This window comes from Mustela lutreola, chromosome 10 (assembly GCF_030435805.1).
Source record: "Mustela lutreola isolate mMusLut2 chromosome 10, mMusLut2.pri, whole genome shotgun sequence".
In the NCBI taxonomy this organism is placed as follows: domain Eukaryota; kingdom Metazoa; phylum Chordata; class Mammalia; order Carnivora; family Mustelidae; genus Mustela; species Mustela lutreola.
The window spans coordinates 92,483,536-92,502,948 of NC_081299.1; the positions used below are offsets into that span (position 1 = coordinate 92,483,536).

The 19,413-nt window shown below is 36.3% G+C and overlaps 1 protein-coding gene across 1 annotated transcript in view; it reads right to left on the minus strand.

Annotated features, from left to right (window-relative positions):
• Positions 1-19,413, minus strand: part of SLC25A24 (solute carrier family 25 member 24) — a 134,614-nt gene that overhangs the window by 94,983 nt on the left and 20,218 nt on the right.

A 19,413-nucleotide genomic window follows, 5' to 3' on the forward strand; every position in this document is an offset into this window, starting at 1 on the left:
CCTCTCTTTCTCCCCATGTCCTGCATGGTATTTGTTATGCTCCACAAATAAGTGAAACCATATAATTGACTCTCTCTGCTTGACTGATTTCACTCAGCATAATTTCTTCCAGTCCCATCCATGTTGCTACAAAAGTTGGGTATTCATCCTTTCTGATGGAGGCATAATACTCCATTGTGTATATGGACCACATCTTCCTTATCCATTCGTCCCTTGAAGGGCATCTTGGTTCTTTCCACAGTTTGGCGACCGTGGCCATTGCTGCTATAAACTTTGGGGTACAGATGACCCTTCTTTTCACGACATCTGTATCTTTGGGGTAAATACCCAGGAGTGCAATTGCAGGGTCATAGGGAGGTTCTATTTTGAATTTCTTGAGAAATCTCCACACTGTTCTCCAAAGAGGCAAAATCCTCATTTTTAAGATGAGAGAATCCACAGGATTAACAGGAGAGGTTAAATAAATTCTGGAATCAGAATTTGAACTCAAGCAGTCTGACTCCACAATCCTAATTGTTATCCAAACTCCTGATAAGAATTCAGAAGTCTGGGGGTTCTTGAGTGTCTCAGTCATTTAACATTTGCCTTCAGCTCAGGTCATGGTCCCGGGGTCCTGGGATCCAAACCTGTATTGGGCTTCCAGCTCAGTGGGAAACCCTTCTCCCACTCCCCCCTGCTTGTGTTCCTTCTCTCTCTCTCTCTCTCTGTTAAATAAATAAGTAAAATCTTTAAAAACAAAAACTCTTATTAAAAAAAAAATTAAGGGTGCCTGAGTGGCTCAGTGGGTTAAAGTCTCTGCCTTCAGCTCAGGTCATGATCTTAGGGTCCTGGGATCGAGTTCTGCATCAGGCTCTCTGCTCTGCAGGGAGCCTGCTTCTTCCTCTCTCTCTCTCTCTGCCTGCCTCTCTGCCTACTTGAGATCTCTGTCAAATAAATAAATAAAATATTTTAAAAAATTAAGAAGTCTGCTGGGGTGGAATGTTCTCTGAGTTACCAAAGAGAGAGAGAGTTGGGTAAGGAAGTTCATGCTTGATGGTCTGACAGAATCAGCTACAGAGAATGGCCAAAGTGAAACTGGAAAATACTAACATAGGAAAAAAGTCATTATTTTTCATATCCCCCCAAAAAAACCTTACATTCTCCCCTTACTTTTATAAAACCATATCAATTAATTTTATTTATATTTTTTATTTAAATTCAAGTTAGTTCACATACAGTATAGTATTAATTTTGAGGAGTAGAATTTAATGATTCATCACTTACATATAAACCCAGTGTTCATCCCAATAAATGCCATTCTCAATGTCCATCACCCATTTAGTCCATCCACCCACCCACCTCCCCTCCAGCAACCTTCAGTTTGTTCTCTATGGTTAAGAACCTCTTATGGCTTGCCTCCCTCTGTTTTTATCCTATTTTATTTTTCCTTCCTTTACCCTATGTTCATCTGTTTTGTTTCTTAAATTCTAAATATGATTAAGATCATATGGTATTTGTCTTTCTTGGACTGATTTATTTTGCTTAGCATAATACACTCTAGTTCTGAGGTACTTGAATGGCTCAGTTGTTAAGCATCTGCCTTCAGCTCAGGTCATGATCCTGGGGTCCTGGAATTGAGCCCCACATCAGGCTCCCTGCTCAGCAGGGAGCCTACTTCTCCCTCTCCCACTTCCCCTGCTTATGTTCCCTCTCCTTCTGTGTCTCTCTCTGTTTAACAAATAAATAAAATCTTAAAAAAAATACATTCTAGTGTATTTGTTCCCTTTACCCACATTGTCACGAATGGCAAAATTTCATTCTTTTTGTTCACTGAGTAATATTCTATTGTTATATATATATATATATATATATATATATATATATGTGTGTGTGTGTGTGTGTGTGTGTGTGTATGTATATATATTAAACATCTATAAAAAATATTTTATTTATGTATTTGAGAGAGAGAGAGAGCATGGGGGGTTAGGCAGAAGGAGAGGGAGATACAGACTCCCCACTGAGCAAAGAACCAGATACAGGGCTCCATCCCAGGACCCTGAGATGATGACCTTTTCCTTTTTCCTTTTTTTTTTTAAGATTTTATTTATTTATTTGACAGACAGCGATTACAAGTAGGCAGAGAGGCAGAGGATGAAGCAGGCTCCCTGCTGAGCAGAGAGCCTGAGGCAGGGCTCAATCCTAGGACCCTGGGACCATGACCTGAGCCGAAGGCAGAGGCTTTAACCCACTGAGCTACCCAGGCACCCCTGTTTTCCTTTTTTTCAACATTACTTTGGTTATTTGGGATCTTTTCTTGTTTCATACAAGTTTTAGAATTGTTTGTTCTAGCTCTGTTAAAAATGCTCCTGTTATATTGAGAGGGACTGTACTGAAAGTGTAGAATGTTTACTTTAGGTAGTTTGGACATTTTAAGAATATTTGTTCTTCTGATCCATGAACATGGGCTGTTTTTCCATTTCTTTGTGTCTTCTTCAGTTTCTTTCATAAATGTTCTATTGTATTCAGCTTACAGATCTTTTACCTCTTTGGTCAGGTTTATCCCTACATATCTTTTGATTTTTGATGCAATTGTGTGTGGGATTGACTCCTTGATTTCTCTTTCTCCTGCTTCCTTATTACTCTATAGCTATGCAACATATTTCTGTACTTTGGTTTTATATCCTGCAACTTTGCTGAATTCATGTATCATGCTGAATTCTAGTAATTTTTTGGTGGAGTCTTTCAAGTTTTATACATACAGTATCATGTCATCTGTGAAGAGTGAAAGTTTGACTTCTTCCTTGCTACTTTGAATGCATTTTATTTCTTTTTTGTTGTCTGATTTCTGAGGCTAGGACTTCTAGTACAATGTGGAACAACAGTGGTGAGAGTGGACATCCTTATTCCTGTCCTTAGGGAAAGAAAGCTTTCAGTTTTTCCCCATTGAAAATGACCTGAAGCTATGGACCTTTCATATACAGTCTTTATGATCCTGATCTATGTTCCTTCTATCCCTGATTTCTTAAGGTTTTTATCAAGAAATGATGCTGTATTTTGTTTAATGCCTTTTCTATATCTAATGAGAGGATCATATGGTTCTTATCCTTTCTTTTATTAATGTGGTGTATCACATTGATTGATTTGTGGGTATTGAATCATCCCTGTAGCCCAGGAATAAATCCCACTTGATGGTGGTGAGTAATCCTTTTACTGTACTGTTGGATTCAATTACCATATTGAGAATTTTTGCATCCTTGTTCATCAGGGATATTGGTCTGTAATTCTCCTTTTTAGTGGGGTCTTCGGTTTTGGAATCAAGGTAATGCTGGCCTCATGGAATGAGTTTGGAAGTTTTCCTTCCATTTCTACTTTTTTGAATAGCCTCTGAAGAATAGGTATTACTCCTTCCTTAAATGTTTGGTAGAACTCCCCTGGTATGCCATGTGGCCCTAGACTCTTGTGCGTTCGGAAACTTTTGATTACTGATTTAATTTCTTTGCTGGTTATGGGTCTGTTCATATTTTCTATTTATTCCTGTGTCAGTTTTGGTAGTTCACACGTTTCTAGAAATTTATCCATTTCTTCCAGATTGCCCAATTTACTGGCATATAATGGCTCATAATATTCTCTTATAATTGTATTTCTGTGGTGTTGGTTGTAATCTCTCCTCTTTCATTTATGATTTTATTTATTTGGGTCCTTTTCTTTTCTTTTGGATAAGTCTGGCTAGGTGGTTATCAATATTGTTAATTCTTTTGAAGAACCAGCCCCTAGTTTCATTGATCTGTTCTACTGACTTTTTAACATTTCTATATCAGTTATTCCTGCTCTAATATTAATTATTTCCTTTCTACTGCTGGTTTTGGGATTTATTTGCAGTCTTTTTTTCCAGCTCCTTTAGGTGTAAGGTTAGGTTATGTATTTGAGACTTCTTGCTTCCTGAAGAATGCCTGTGTTGCTATATACTTCCCTCTTAGGACCACCTTTGCTACATCCCAAAGGTTTGGACTGTCATGTTTTCATTTTCATTTGCTTCCATGTATTTCTTTATTTCTTCTTTAATTTCCTAGTTGACCCATTCATTCTTTGGTAGGATGGTCTTTAACCTCCATGTATTTGTGGTCTTTCCAAATTTGTTCTTGTGGTTGACTTCAAGTTTCAGAGCATTATGGTCTGAAAATATGCATGGTGTGATCTCAGTATTTTGTACTGGTTGAGGTCTGATTTGTAACCCAACATGTGACCTAATCTGGAGAATGTTCCACATGCCCTCAAAAAGAATGTCTATTCTGCTGCTTTAGAATGTGTTCTGAATATATGTGAAGTCCAGTGTGTCATTCAAAGCCATTGCTCCTTATTGATTTTCTGCTTAGAGGAACTGTCCATTGTAGTGAGTAGAGTGTTAAAGTCCCCTACTATTATTGTATTATTATCAATGAATTTATGTTTGTTAGTAATTGATTTATATTATTTGGCTGCTCCCAAGTTGAGTACATAAATATTTACAATTATTAGGTTTTCTTGTTGGATAGACCCCTTTTCTATGATATAGTGCCCTTCATCTCTTACTATGGTCTTTGGTTTAAAATCTAGTTTGTCTGATATTAGTATGGCTACTCCAGCTTTCTTTTGACGTCCATTAGCATGGGATGGTTCTCCATCCCCTCACTTTCAATCTGGAAGTGACTCTAGGTCTAAAATGAGTCTGTTGTAAGCAGTATATCAATGGGTCTTTTTTTTTAAGATTTTATTTATTTATTTGACAGAGCAAGATCACAAGTAGGCAGAGAGGCAGGCGGAGAGAGAGAGAGAGAAGGAAGCAGACTCCCTGCCAAGCAGAAAGCCTGATTCAGGACTTGATCCCAGGACCCTGAGATCATGACCTGAGCTGAAGGCAGAGGCTTAACCCACTGAGCCACCCAGGCACCCAGGTCTTGTTTTTTTAATCCATTCTGATACCCTACATGGTTTTTAAAAAATTTTTTTATTGGAGTGGGGAGTGTTTGGACATTTAACTAGGTATGCTTTTGTTTGTTTGTTAAGATTAGTCTGAATAAAAAAATAAAAAATAAAATGTATAATCCAAGAAAAGAGAAAAGGAAAAGGAACAAAAAAGTAAACAGAAAAACAAAAACTATAAGCCTGATTCCAAGAAATAAGAAAGTAAGAAGGAAAAAAGAAAGAAAACAAGCCTGATTCAAAAAATGAGAAAAGTAAACAAACAAACTAACAAATGAACAAAAAACCTTAAGCCTGATTCCTAGGAAAAAAGAAGAGAAGTGATAAAATAAATACATTAAAACTGAAAATGAAAACCTGGTCCTATTTCCACCAGAACTGAAGTTGAGACTCTTGAACACTCTATTATCAGTAGACCTGGTATATGGTGGTGGTGGTGGGGGTGCTGTGGTGATCTTCTGAGGGAGAGGCCTGCTGTGTTTGTTCATAGTCAGACCTGCCCTTGTAAAGTTGCCCCTGCCAGTAGCAGGGGGCCAGGGTTTGGTGTAAGTGACTCCAGCCTACACTGGAGGCACTGTGTTTCTCTCTGAAGTCCCAATGCACTGGTGTGGGGGTGTGTGGAAGCTGGGGTCATCCTATGCTCTCATCCCCAATGAGGGTTACTCACAGCCTTCCAGTTTAGGAAGCCCTCACAAAAAGGGGAACAATCTCCTCTACTCTGCCCCAGGCTTTCATCAGATTCCCGTCCTCACCCTGTCTGTGCCAAGGCTACTGTCATGCCTGGTGCCAAGGATCTCCTATGTTTTATCTCTGGCCAATAACTGGAATTCAAAACTCCAAATCTTAAAGGGCCTGACAAGGCACAGACCTACTCCCCTCCCCCAGAGGAAAGCCTGGCATTGTGCCCAGCACTGTTCTGTCCCAGAAAAGCAGTTGCACAGCATGCACATGGTGTCTGGAGTCTATGGTGATGCACAGCAAAAAACTGCCACCAGCTTATCCATCCTCTGCATGTGCCTCTGTCCCCTGCTGCTGGACAGTGCTCAAAGGCTCCTAGCAGACCCTTTGTTCTTAAAGAGGCAAAAACCCTCTTCCAAATGTATTCCAGAAAGGGAAGCTTTCTCTCCCTGTGCCACCCAGGGGATCTTCTCACTGCAACATATTATGTGAACCCTAAGTGTTATTCTCTCACCTGCTCTTTTCCTCTCTCCCTGACTTAACTCTGGGAAAAGGACTCCCCACCAACATAGTACCACAGCTCTTTTCTCCTCCAATTCATGACTCTAAGCTCACATCTACCATATTCTCTCCTTCCAATTGTGCAGATTGTTTTCTTACTCCTCAGATCGATTTCCTATTTGTCCAAAATGATTTGATGTTGATCTAGTTATGTTTAAGGGATGAGGCAAACTCAGGATCCCCCACTCCACGATCTTAATTCCTCCTACCCCCTTACTTTTTTTTTTTTTTTAAGAATCTAGTGACTTTAATTGATTTAGAGTAGATAAATATCATTATCAGAAATTATGCACAGAAATCAAGATCCAGAAGGCACAGAGAGACCCCCCCAAAAAAAACAACCAAAGGGGGTCTACACCAAGACATACAGTAATTAAAATGGAAAAATGGTGATAAAGAAAGAATTTTAAAAGTGGGAAAAGAACAGAAAACTGTTACATACAAAGGAAACCCATAAGGCTATCAGCTGATTTGTTAGCAGAACGTTTTCAAGCCAGAAGGGAGTGGTATTATATATTCAAAGTTCTGAAAGGAAAAAAAAAACCCTGTACATAAAAATACTCAATCCAACAAGGTTATCATTCAGAATAAAGGGAGACATCATTTCCCAGGCAAACAAAGGTTAAAGAAATTCACCACCACTAAACCACCTTTACAAGAAATGTTAAAGGGAACTTTTTGAGTAGAAAGGAAAGACTATAAGCAGGAGCTTGAAAAGCAGGACAGACAAAAGCAGTAAAAGTAAGTATATCTATAACAGTCAAGGGATTCACACACACACACACACACACACACACACACACACGATATTAATTTATACCATATACCTAAAGCATGAGGGGAAGAGGAGTAAAGAAAGAATGCAAGCTTAAGGAAACATCAATTTAGTATAGGCTGTTATATGCAGAAGATGTTATATACAAACCTAATGGTAACCATAAATCAAAACCTGGTAATAGTTTAAAAATAAAGAGAAAGGAATCCAAATATATCACTAAAAAACAAAAATAAAAATAAACAAAACCATGAGACAAGAGACCAAGAGAAGAAACAGAGAACTACAAAAACAATCATAAAACAAGTAACAAAATGACAATAAGTTCTCACCTATCAGTAATTACTTTGAACATAAATGGACTAAATGCTCCAATCCAAAAACAAAACAAAACAAAACAAAAGAAAACAAAAACCCCACAGGATATGGAATGGATTGAAAAGCAACCCATCTTTTTGCTGATTATTAAGAGACTCAATTCAGACCTAAAAATACATGCAGGCTGAAAGTAATGGGAAAATATTTATCATGCCAATGGAAGTGAAAAGAAACCCAGGGTAGCTATATTTTTATTGGACAAAATAAACCTTAAAACAAAGACTGTAACAAGGAACAAAGAAAGACACCATATTATAAAAATAAGGGGAATAATCCTACAAGAATATATCACAATTGTACATATTTATGAACCCAAAATGGGAACATCCAAATACATAAAGCATCTAGTAACAAACATAAAGAAAGTAATCAGTAGTAATACAATAATATAGGGGACTTTAGCACCCCACTTATATCAATGGATAGATCATCCAAATAGAAAATCAACAAGGAAACAATGGCTTTGAATGACACATAGGACCAGAAGGATCTAACAGATATATTCAGAACATGCCAACCTAAAACAACAAAGTATACATCCTCTTCAAGTGCACATGAAATGTTCTCCAAAATAGATTAGGCCCCAAAGAAGGCTCAACAAATTCAAAAATATCAAAGACATAACCTACATCTTTTCTGACCACAGCAATAGTGGTTAGGAACTAGATCTAGTTTCAAACTAGAAATCAACCACAAGAAAAAATCTGGAAAGAACATGGTGGTTAAACAATATGCTACTAAACAATGAATGGGTCAACCAAGAAATCAAGGAGGAGATTTAAAAATAAAACATGGAGACAAATGAAAATGAATATACATTGGTCCAAAATCTTTGGGATGCAGCAAAAGCTGTTCTAAGAGGGAAAATATCAGAAAGAAAGAAGAGAAATAAGAACCAATACCATAGACATACAAGCTAGTATTAGAGAATAATATGAGCAGTTATATGCCAATAAATTAGACAACCTGGAAGAAATGGATAAATTCTTAGAAACATAACCTCCCAAAACTGAATCAAGAAGAAATAGAAAATTTGAACAGATCAATTACCAGCAATGAAATTGAGTCAGTAACCAAAAAACTCCCAACACATAAAAGTCCAGGGCCACATAGCTTCACAAGCGAATTCTACCAAACATTTAAAGAAGAATTAATTTCAGTTCTTCTCAAACTATTCCAAATAATAGAAGAGGAAAGTAAATTTCCAAATTAATTCTGTGAGGCCTACATTACCTTGTTACAAAAACTAGACAAGGACACTACAAAAAAGAGAACTACAGGCCAATATCTCTGATGAACACAGATGCAAAATCCTCAACCACAACCAAATATTAGCAAACTGAACCCAGCAATATGTAAAGAGTCATTCACCATGATCAAGTGGAATTTATTCTGGGAATGCAAGCATGGTTCAATACTGGTAAATCAATCAATGATACATCACATCAACAAAAGAAAGTATTAAAAAACCATATGATCATTTCAATAGATGCAGAAAAAGAATTTGACAAAGTTCAACAACCATTCATGATAAAAACCTTCAACAAAGTTGGTTTAGAGGGAACATATGTCAACATAGCAAAAGCCATATATAAAAATTATACTAAAATTATACTTAATGGTCAAAAACTGAGGACTTTTTCCCTAAGTTCTGAACAACACAAGGATGTCCACTCTCACCATTTTTATTCAACATAGTGTTGGAAATCCTGGTCACAGAAATCAGATAAGAAAAAGAAACAAAAGGCTTCAAAAGTGGTAAAGAAGAAGTAAAACTTCTACTATTTTCAGTGACATGATACTATATACAAAAAACCCTAAAGACGCCACCAAAAAGCTACTAGAACTGATAAATGAATCAATAAAATTGCAGGACACAAAATCAATATACAAAAATATGTTGTAGATCTATGCATTAATAATGAAGTAGCAGAAAGAGAAATTAAGAAAACAATCCCATTTACAACTGCACCAAAAATAATAAAATACCTAGGAATAAACTTAACAAAGGAGGTGAAAGACCTGTAGTGATAGAAAATTATAAAATCTTGATGAAAGAAATTGAAGATGACATAAACAAATGGAAAGATATTCCATGCTCATGGATTGGGAGAAGAAAATATTATCAAATTGTCTATACTACACAAAGCAATCAACATATTTAGTGAAATCTCTATCAAAATACCAACAGCATTTTTCACAGAACTAGAACAAATAATCTTAAGATTTGTATGAAACCACAAGAGACCTCAAATAGCTGAAACAATCTTAAAAATGAAGAACAAAACTGGAGGTATTATAATCCCAGATTTCAAGATATATTACAAAGCTGTAGTAATCAAAACAGTATAGTACTGACCAAAAAAATGGACACATAGATCAATGGAACAGAATAGAAAGCCCATAAATAAACCCAAAATTATGTGGTCCATTAATCTTCAACAAAGAAGGCAAGAATATGCAATGGGAAAAAGACAGTCTCTTCAACTAAAGGTGTTGGGAGAGCTGGACAGCTACAACCAAGAGAATGAAATTGTACCACTTTCTTAAACCACACACAAAAATAAACTCATGATAGATTAAGGATCTAAATATGGAACCTAAGCCATAAAAATCCTAGAAGATTACACTGGTCAAAATTTCTCTGACACTGACCATAGCAAAGTTTTTCTAGATATGCCCCCTGAGGCAGGGGAGATAACAGCAAAAATAAACTATTGGGACTACATAAAAATAAAAAACTTCTGCACAGCAAAGGAAAAAATCAACAGAACTAAAAGACAACCTAGTGAATGAGAGAAGATATTTACATGTGACAGATCCAATAAAGGGTAATTATCTAAATGTATAAAGAATATATACAAGCCAACACCAAAAAAAATCCAAACAAATAATCCAACTTCAAAATGGGCAGAAGACCTAAATGGACATTTCTCCAAAGAACACACACAGATGGCCAAAAGACACGTGAAAGATGCTCAACATCTCTAATCATAAAGGAAATGCAAGTCAAAACCACATTGAGATATCAACAGGCACCTGTCAGAATGGCTAAAATAAAAGTAAAAATAAAAAACACAGGAAACATTGGGAGAAGGCGGGTGGGGTTATGGACATTGGGGAGGGTATGTGCTTTGGTGAATGCTGTGAATTGTGTAAACCTGGCGATTCACATACCTGTACCCCGAGGATAAAAAAAAATTATATGTTTATAAAAAAATAAAAAATTAAAAAAAAAACAACACAGGAAACAACAAGTATTGGCGAGGATATGGAGAGAAAGGAGCAGTGTTGGTGGGAATGCAAAATGGTATAGCCCTTGTGGAAAACAGTATGGAGATTCCTCAAAAAATTAAAAATAGAACTACCATATAATCCAGTAATTCCACTACCAGGTATTAACCCGAAGAATACAAAAACAATAATTCAAAATGATATATACACCTGTATGTTTATTGCAGCATTATATACAGTAGCCAAATTACAGAGGCAGCCCAAATGACAATAGATAGATGAATGGATAAAGAAGTGCTATATGTTAACTAACTAGAATTTAAATAAAATATTGAAAAAGGGAAATAGAAGTTATATGTATTTATGCATATATACACACATATACATATACATATATATGATAAAATATTACTCCGCCATAGAAAAGAATGAAATCTTGCCATTAGCAACAACATGGATGAATCTAGAAGGTACAATGGTAAGTGAAATAAATCAGCCAGAGAGAGACAAATACCATATTTCATTAGTATATGGAATTTAAGAAACAAAACAAAGGAAAGAAAGACAAATTTAAAAAGTCTTCAATATAGAGAACAAACTGATGGTTATAAGAGGGAAAATGGTTGGGGCAGTGGGTAAAATAGGTAATGGGGATTAAGAGTACACTTATTATGATGAGCATTGCAATGTATAGAATTATTGAATCTCTATATTGTATACCTTAAAGTAATATAACACTGTATGTTAATTATACTGCAATAATTAATTAACTTAAAAAGAGTTACAAAAGGAGGGTAGAGAAAGCGCACTCTCTCTCTCTCTCTCTCTCTATATATATATAATATATATAATATAATATGAATATATATATATATTCATATTCCTTGGGTTCCTAGGTGGCTCAGTCGGTTAGGTGCCCAACTCTTGATCTCAGCTCAGGTCATGATCTCAGAGTCATGAGTTTGAGCCATTTGGGGCTCCTACTTAAAAAAAAAAAAAGAAAAATATATAATGCAAAGTTTAATAGTAAAAAATTTCCCAGGACCACAAAAAATGCCAACTTTTTCATTGAAAAAAAAATTAACTAATATGAAGAAAAGAATCCAAATCTGTACATATCATGGCGAAATTTCCAAAAAACATGATTAAGAGAAAACCTTAAAAGCGTCTAAATTATTAGAATTAATAAGAGTAATGTAGAGTGGTTGGATAGAAGTTAAAATCCAAGAGTTTTCATATATTCTAGCAACAAACATTAGCAAAATGTATTAGAATACATTAATAATAACAAATATCACAACCATACAGTAATATAAAAGCTTCATAATGTATAAGACCTCTCTAAGAAAATTATAAAGCTTATCAAAGAATATAACAGAATATTTAAATAGAGAGAGAGAGATGCCTCCTTCCTGTACGAAAATATTCAATATTACAATTGCCATTTCTTCCCAAAATTCATGTAGTACAGTTAGAATAAAAAATCCCAACTTGTTTTGTTTTTTGTTTTTAAGAAACTTGGCAAGTCAAAAAATGTTCATATGGAAGGGCAAATTAAAAAAAAAAAAGAACAGTAATAGAAATGCCAGCTAGATGTCACAGCTCTGTTGATACTGCCCTGGCAATAAGTTTTCCCTACTCTGTGTAATTACTACTAATTGTAAGAGGATTCTGGCTCATTTGAAAAAAATAACCATAATTTTCATTAAAATTAACAAATAATCTTCTTTCAATAGCACTTCCCTCCAAAGGGTAAATAAGAGATTGTGCAGTAGCACCAGCCAAAGAAGCAGAAGCAAATTTCTCAGAAGTTTCTAATTTGGTTCCTTCAGAAGAAAGAAACTTCTTATACTGTATCAATAAAAGGTCAAATGTGTGTAAATACCCAGAAGTCCCAGAGGGCACACAAACTTATTTAATATCAATGGACACCTGGGCAGTTAATCCATACTTTAAAATCATAATGTACATTTACCAGGAACCTAAATATAGTCATGCCCTTTAGATGGGAAGCCCTAGCCTTTTTTTTTTTTTTTTTTTTTTTTTTTGCCTAGAATAAGATCTAGCATCTAGCAGACATCCAACAAGTGTTGATTATAATAAGGAATTATAATGGAATGGAAATCACTGAGATGAAAACAACTAAGCATCCTATGCAATAAGTTCTGGTGGCAACTCTATCCAATTTTAACAAAGCAACATGACATCACAGACAGACCTAGGACTTGATCTTGGCTAGGTCACTTACTGAGTAATTCAGAACAAATGATCTAACTTCTCTATAATTCAGTTTTTTTCATCTGGAAAATGAAGTTAAGTGCCTTGTCTGTACTGGTCACCATTATCTCTGCAGGCCCTACTTTGCAAGATTGTTATAAAGATTAAACACAATAACACAGATGTGTAGCATGCTTGCCAGACAGAAACTGGGGGAGCTGTCATTATTACTGCATAATGACAATAGAATTTTCCTTAAGGAATGGATTTTCAGTAGAATATTTCCTTGGCCTTTATTTTGGTCTGTATTTTAGCTTCTTGTTCCAAGCCAGTCAGTACATTCTATCACTCTACAATATTAATTAGTTCAAGGATTGATAAATGATACAACCTGGACCAGTGAGACCCAAGGAAATGTTTTAGGAAGACTTCCCAAAAGAAACTTCCTTACTCTTCTGTCAGAAATACAGGAAGAGTCAGCTCTCTTACACACAAAGAAACTTAGACACCTGGAAGTCTCTGGCAGTCATCTTTCAATCACAAAAAGAATAAGTCATAGATAAAGAACTCAGTGGAAGTCTGAGAGCAGAGATGGGGGTAGGGTAAATTCTTTGGTGACACTGTTGATCTGATAATAAAGCTTCACCAGAAGTCCACCTTATTTCTAAATATGAGAAAATAAATTCCATTTATTATGGAAGCCAGCTTGAGTCACAATTCTGTGATTTATGACCTAAAGAATCCTAACTCATATGGACACCTGAAGCTCCACATGCCCAAAACTAAATACACACGCACACACACACACACACACACACACACACTGACCCCCAAAATATATTGCCAATGGTACCCTCGAGGATTTGTGACATGGCAGTCCTGCCCAAGTGTTCCCCATCACAATAAATGGTCCCAGTTGAACAACTAATAATTTCAGTATCATCTGTGACATTCCCCTCTCTTTTACACTCCTCCACAATTATAACAAAATCTTAACCACTTCTTAAATATCTGTGGAATCTGTCCACTTGTCTTTCCACTGACATCACTCTTATCTCTCACCTGGGTTACTGTATACTGTCCCAACCATTCTCCCTGCGTATGCTTCTGCCTCTCTTCCCTTGGCCTGTCTGCTCTTCAGCCTCCTCTTTAACGGTGATCACCACTCTAGCCTTAGGGAACTTCTTTTAACACTTCAAACATAGCTTGCTCTTTTGCCTCCAGGGCTTTAAACCCATTGTTCACTGGGTGGAATATTTTTTTCTCTGTCTTTCAACTGGAAATTTTCCACTTACCCTTTGGGTTTCAACCTAAATGTTACATCTTTGAGGAGGTCATCCCTCCTCAACCTAGTTTGAGTCCCTCTATAGAACTGACCCACAGTATCCTAAATTATTATGCTTTATGTAATGCTTGAGACCACCGTTTCTTGAATGCATATCATGTACCAAGCTGCAAAATACATTTTATTTTCCACATTTTACAGATGAGCCAACTGAACTTCAGAGATATTATGAGAGAATAAGGCAAATACAAGTTAGTGGTCTCTAATGCCTGATTCTCCATTGTTGCATTTTTTCTCCCTTGATTCAACCATATTCCTGTTGGATTTCAGTGAACTTAGTATATTATTGTGAAGGTCCCATGTAGATGCCCAAATCAATGATCTAAACTAGCTTCTATTGAGAAAATATTAAAAGAAGGAATATTCTTTTTAAAAACACCATAATTTTAGAATAATAATAATGGGGTATCTGGATGGCTCAGTTGGTTAAGCATCCAGTTCTTGGTTTCAGCTCAAGTCATGATCTCAGAGTCATGGGCTCTAGCCCCATGTCAGGCTCTGCACTCAGCAAGGAGTCTGCTAGAGATTTTCCCTCTCCTTCTGCCCCTCCCCCTGCTCATACTTACTCGTGTGTGCTCACTCTCTCTCAAGTAAATAAATAAATATCTCCCCAAAATAAAATAATAAAACATTAAAATAATGCTCTGATATAATTAATTGTCTCCCTTTGTTTTGTAATAATATAAAGCAATTTTAAAAATAAAATTGAGTGACTTTCCTTTTAAATAAATGTCATAGGTAGTATGGCTTTACCTGTTCATATGACCTGAACTGAACAGCTGTTTCAGGAGCTATCTTGAGATCATTCACACCATTTCCTCTCCATAGAGAAATGACTCCACCCTCTTTGACCATCTCTCTTAAACAGGTTATTATCCTCACATTCTTTGCTTCTAAACTCTGACCCTTGAAAAGGGAAGGGTGAAAATGGACGATATGATTTGAAGAACTTTGTGAACTACATATTGTAATTTTCATGTGGCAGGCAGGAAAGAGTTAAAGTTCCCTGGATATTGAAAGTCTCTCTTGGGGGAAGCAGCAGCTGTTCTGGTGATTAGAGAGCTTTGAAAGCATGTTTATTTTAATCCCTGCACTATAGCTTATGAAGGAAGCCACTTTACACATGGGACATGGATAAACATGCAATAGGCATGGTTGCTTTTTTTCCTATTCCTCAAGGGGATGGACAAATTACTCTCCCATCAGGAAAAGAGTGAATCAGATATAAATGTAAATAGAAGAATAAGAGAAATAACATTCCTGAGAGTTTAAGACCACTGAAACTCAGAGAATTTATTGCTAACAAGGGGCTGTGAGGTCTCTAAAAAATATGATCAGTATGATCAGTGTGAGTAGAGGAAAAACGGAATCCAACTAATTTTGTTGCCAAAAGCCCTGAGACCTTTCTCCAGGGCATACGTTGGAAAATAAATAGCCAATAGCCTTGAGAGAACATAAGAGAGTATGCCTTGTGTATTGAATATATTGCATATAGCATAAGAAAAATTAAGCCCAGAGCAATGTGGTTCAGCATGTGAGTAAAGATAACAAAAGGGGGGGGGGGGAGACAAATTCAACAAATATAGTCCAGTAAGAAAAGATGCAAAAGTGGTTTTAAAATAAGAGGTATTGAAGAGCAAGTTGGGGGGATACCTGGCTGGCTTAGTCAGTGGAGAATGAGACTCTCTATCTGAGCGTTGTGAGTTCAAGCCCCATGTTGGGGGGTAGAGGTTACTTAATAAATAATAAATAAAAGTGTAAAAATAATTAAAGAGCTATTTGTTTTAGGAATCCCTTGCAATATAATAGTTGAATATTTAATAAACATGGAAGGAATCATCAGGATCCTTGCAATACATATATGAAGAAGAAAGAGGGGAAAACTGACCAAAAATATTTTTTTTTATTTTGAAAAAAGAAGAATGAGAATGAAGATAATCACCAAGTCAGTTGCCGCTAGAAGAAAATTACCAACTCTCTAATGAGGAGAAACAGACATTTAAACTCTGAATGATAGCTGTATTATACATCCACAATAATAAGTATATTTGCTTTAATTGTATAATAAACCTACATAGGAGTTCTTACAGTGAGCCAATATATAAAATAAGGAAATAATTCTGACTGGCTGATTCACAATCACTAAGATAAGCCCTTGTATACCCACCACTAATTACTAATTACTCTAGCTCCAGGGAGTTCCAGGTGGGCTCCACTTTGAAGAGATACCTGCCCCAGTGACCACTAACCAGTCTCTATACCTGCCTTCTGTTGTGTCATCCCTGGGACTCTTTGTTAAAAGCAAGTCCAGATCAAGACAGGAGAGACAACACCACTGTTGATGGCATTTGCACCTTGACAGGCAAACACTAGGTATCCATTTGACCCCAGAGGTTATGACAGTCCACCATCAGCCAGTACACTCTGAAAGTTACCTCACATATCCTCATCTTTATTGGTACTCCAGCCTCTGTGACATTCTTTCATCTACACAGATTGTTAAATATTTTTAAAATCAGTCCTCCTATAATTTAAGTCCTAATTTAATTTGGGTTTTTGCAAATATTCTTTGAGTAACATAAGATGGTGTATCAGTTAACTATTGTTACATAATAAAACACCCTAAAAAACTCAGTGGCTTGAAACAACAAACATTTCATTTTCTTGTGATTCTATAGATTAACAATTGTACTGGGCTCAGCGAGTTGTTCTTCTGCTACTCTTCCCTGTATAGCTATAGTCATCTGGCAGTTTGACAGGAGTTGGATAGTCCAAGATGGCTTCAGGCCTATGGCTGGTTGGTTGGTGTTATTAGTTGTGCCTCTTTCTCTCTCCATATGGTTTCTTATTTTCAAGTAGGGTAGTCTAAACTTCTTTACAGATGGTCTTAGGGCACTAAGCAGACATGAGCAAAAGCTGCAAGACCTCTGGAAATCTAAGCCTCCAAGTCCCACAATGCCCCTGGACAAAGCTAGCCCAGATTCAAGGAATGGTAAAATAAAGTCCACCTCTTGATTGGAAGAGTAGCAAAGTCATATTACAAAAGATGGGAAGAATTATGGAATCTATCTTTGCAAACAATCTACTACAAGGAGGTATGGCATTAGATCCACAGAGAAAAAAAATATAGTTCTAACACACTGGCTGGCTTTATAATAAATAATATTTATATCATTATAGGAATGTAAATGCTATTTGTTAATTTTAAATATTTAAAATCACCCTATTGACAAAACTTTGAGTATTCAAATGTGATTGTTGAACAGAATGTAATATTAAGAGCCTTGATAATTTTGACAAGGATATACTTCAACTCTCTCCAATGTTCTCAGAAATACCGTTAGTAATGTGAAAATAAAAGTGACAGGAATCATCCCATTATTTAGGTCCTTCTGAGCATTCTGATTATTGTCTCTCTTACCAGCAAAATCTTTTATAAAATAATGTTACCTGATGTTGGTGAGGATACAGGGAAACAGGTAATATCACACATTGTTAGGAAAAGTCCAAGTTGGTATTATCTTCCTAGAAGGAAGTATGACAATGTAACAGAAACCGTAAAATAAGTTTAGAATTCCACTTATGATAATGACAAATTAGTAATTAGGAGGACAACTGAAAAAAGATGATGAAATATATATTTCTTAAATTTTCCTTAAAGGTATCCATGAGCTAACAAGACAGAGGTATATTGCAGGGCTAGCATGTAGGAGAAAACACAGAAAAGTAAGATTAGCATACAAGTGTACACCAAATGCAGAAGAAACAGTTCTGAAATGAAGTTGTTTTGGTGGCCTCACAGGGTTAACAAAGAACAAAAGATAAATCCTAGGGCCCACCAAATGTATAGGTCTCTCACATACCACTTTCACTTTAAATAGAGACTTTGCATGGCTATAACCCCACAGTAAGAGTAAACAGGAAGAAACCAGCCCCTGCCAGGACTTACAGCATGGCTCTGTATGATGTGGTGGTCCAGCAAACTTCAAGACTTGAAGTTGATTTAAAGTGATACCAGATTGACAGCACTCCCAAGCACCTGACAGAAACAAACAGTAATCTAGTCTGAAGTTGGATATCATCATTCTTGTCCACAAATTACTGTTACAAGTAATATTTTTAAAAACAACAACTAAACTAATGGTGGCGGTGGGGGGTGGGGGAGCAGAATGATTTTTTTAAATACAACAGAAGGCAAGAAAGGAAGGAGGGTCTTAAAATAGGCAGGGCAAATATAAAATAAGACGGTGGGTTTAAATGAAAATATCAATGAATACTTTAACTATAAATGGAATAGATATTCCAATTAAAAATAGAGCAAAACCCATATGCTGTTTTAAGTGGCTTATCTAAAACATACAAATACAGAAAGTTTAGAAGTAAAGGATGACAATGAATATACAAATTCCAAACAGGAGAAAGGGGTGTGGCTATGTTAATCTCAGACAAAATAGAACTAAAAACATTTAGAGATCAAGAGGGTCCTTCACAATGATAAAAGATTCAATTCGCCAAGAGTATACAAACTTTTGACCTGAAGATAAAGGAAAAAGAAGGCAAGGCCTGGGAGGTGTTCCTAGTACCCCAGGCTCAATGAGGAAGTGTGGGGCAGTGTAGAAGCTGAAGCCTGCCACGCATAGAAGGAAAGAGCAACTGGCAAAAGAAACAAGGCTCCAAAAGAAGTTGTGGAGTTTTTGAGAAACCAGGAAGACTGACTTTTTGTGATCATTGTGTGGTTCGCTTGGTGACAGACAAGACAATCGAAGAATTCCATCTACAGAGCCCTGTATTTGCTAAGGAATAAAGAGCAAGAGAACTCTTTGACCAGCCTCTGATTCTTGCTGTCACAACTTCTAATCCATGGAGAGAATCAGAGTATTGCCTATCCTTTTCCCCTACTCCACAGGAAAAGGAGACTTCCCGATTTTTGCCCTCCCTAGAATATTAGTGCTAGATTATTAGATTGTATTTAGTTATTCATTTATGTATCTGCCTCCATCACTGAAGTCCAAAATGCATATGGTTGAGAAGAGTGTACTATTTGTTTTATGTACCCTCAGTCGGAGTTGAGTTCCTGGCAGCTTATTGAATAAAGTCTAGATTACTGGCAATGAAATAATTTGCACATGGGCATATCAAGGAATCATTCGGTTAAGACCTCTGAAATCCCTTTTTTGAAAAGCATCAAATATTGTTCACATTACTCAGATATATGCACATGAACTATGTAACACATCTGCATTAGGGTTTTTAGACGCTCTAATTTTCTAATTTTCTATCACAAGTA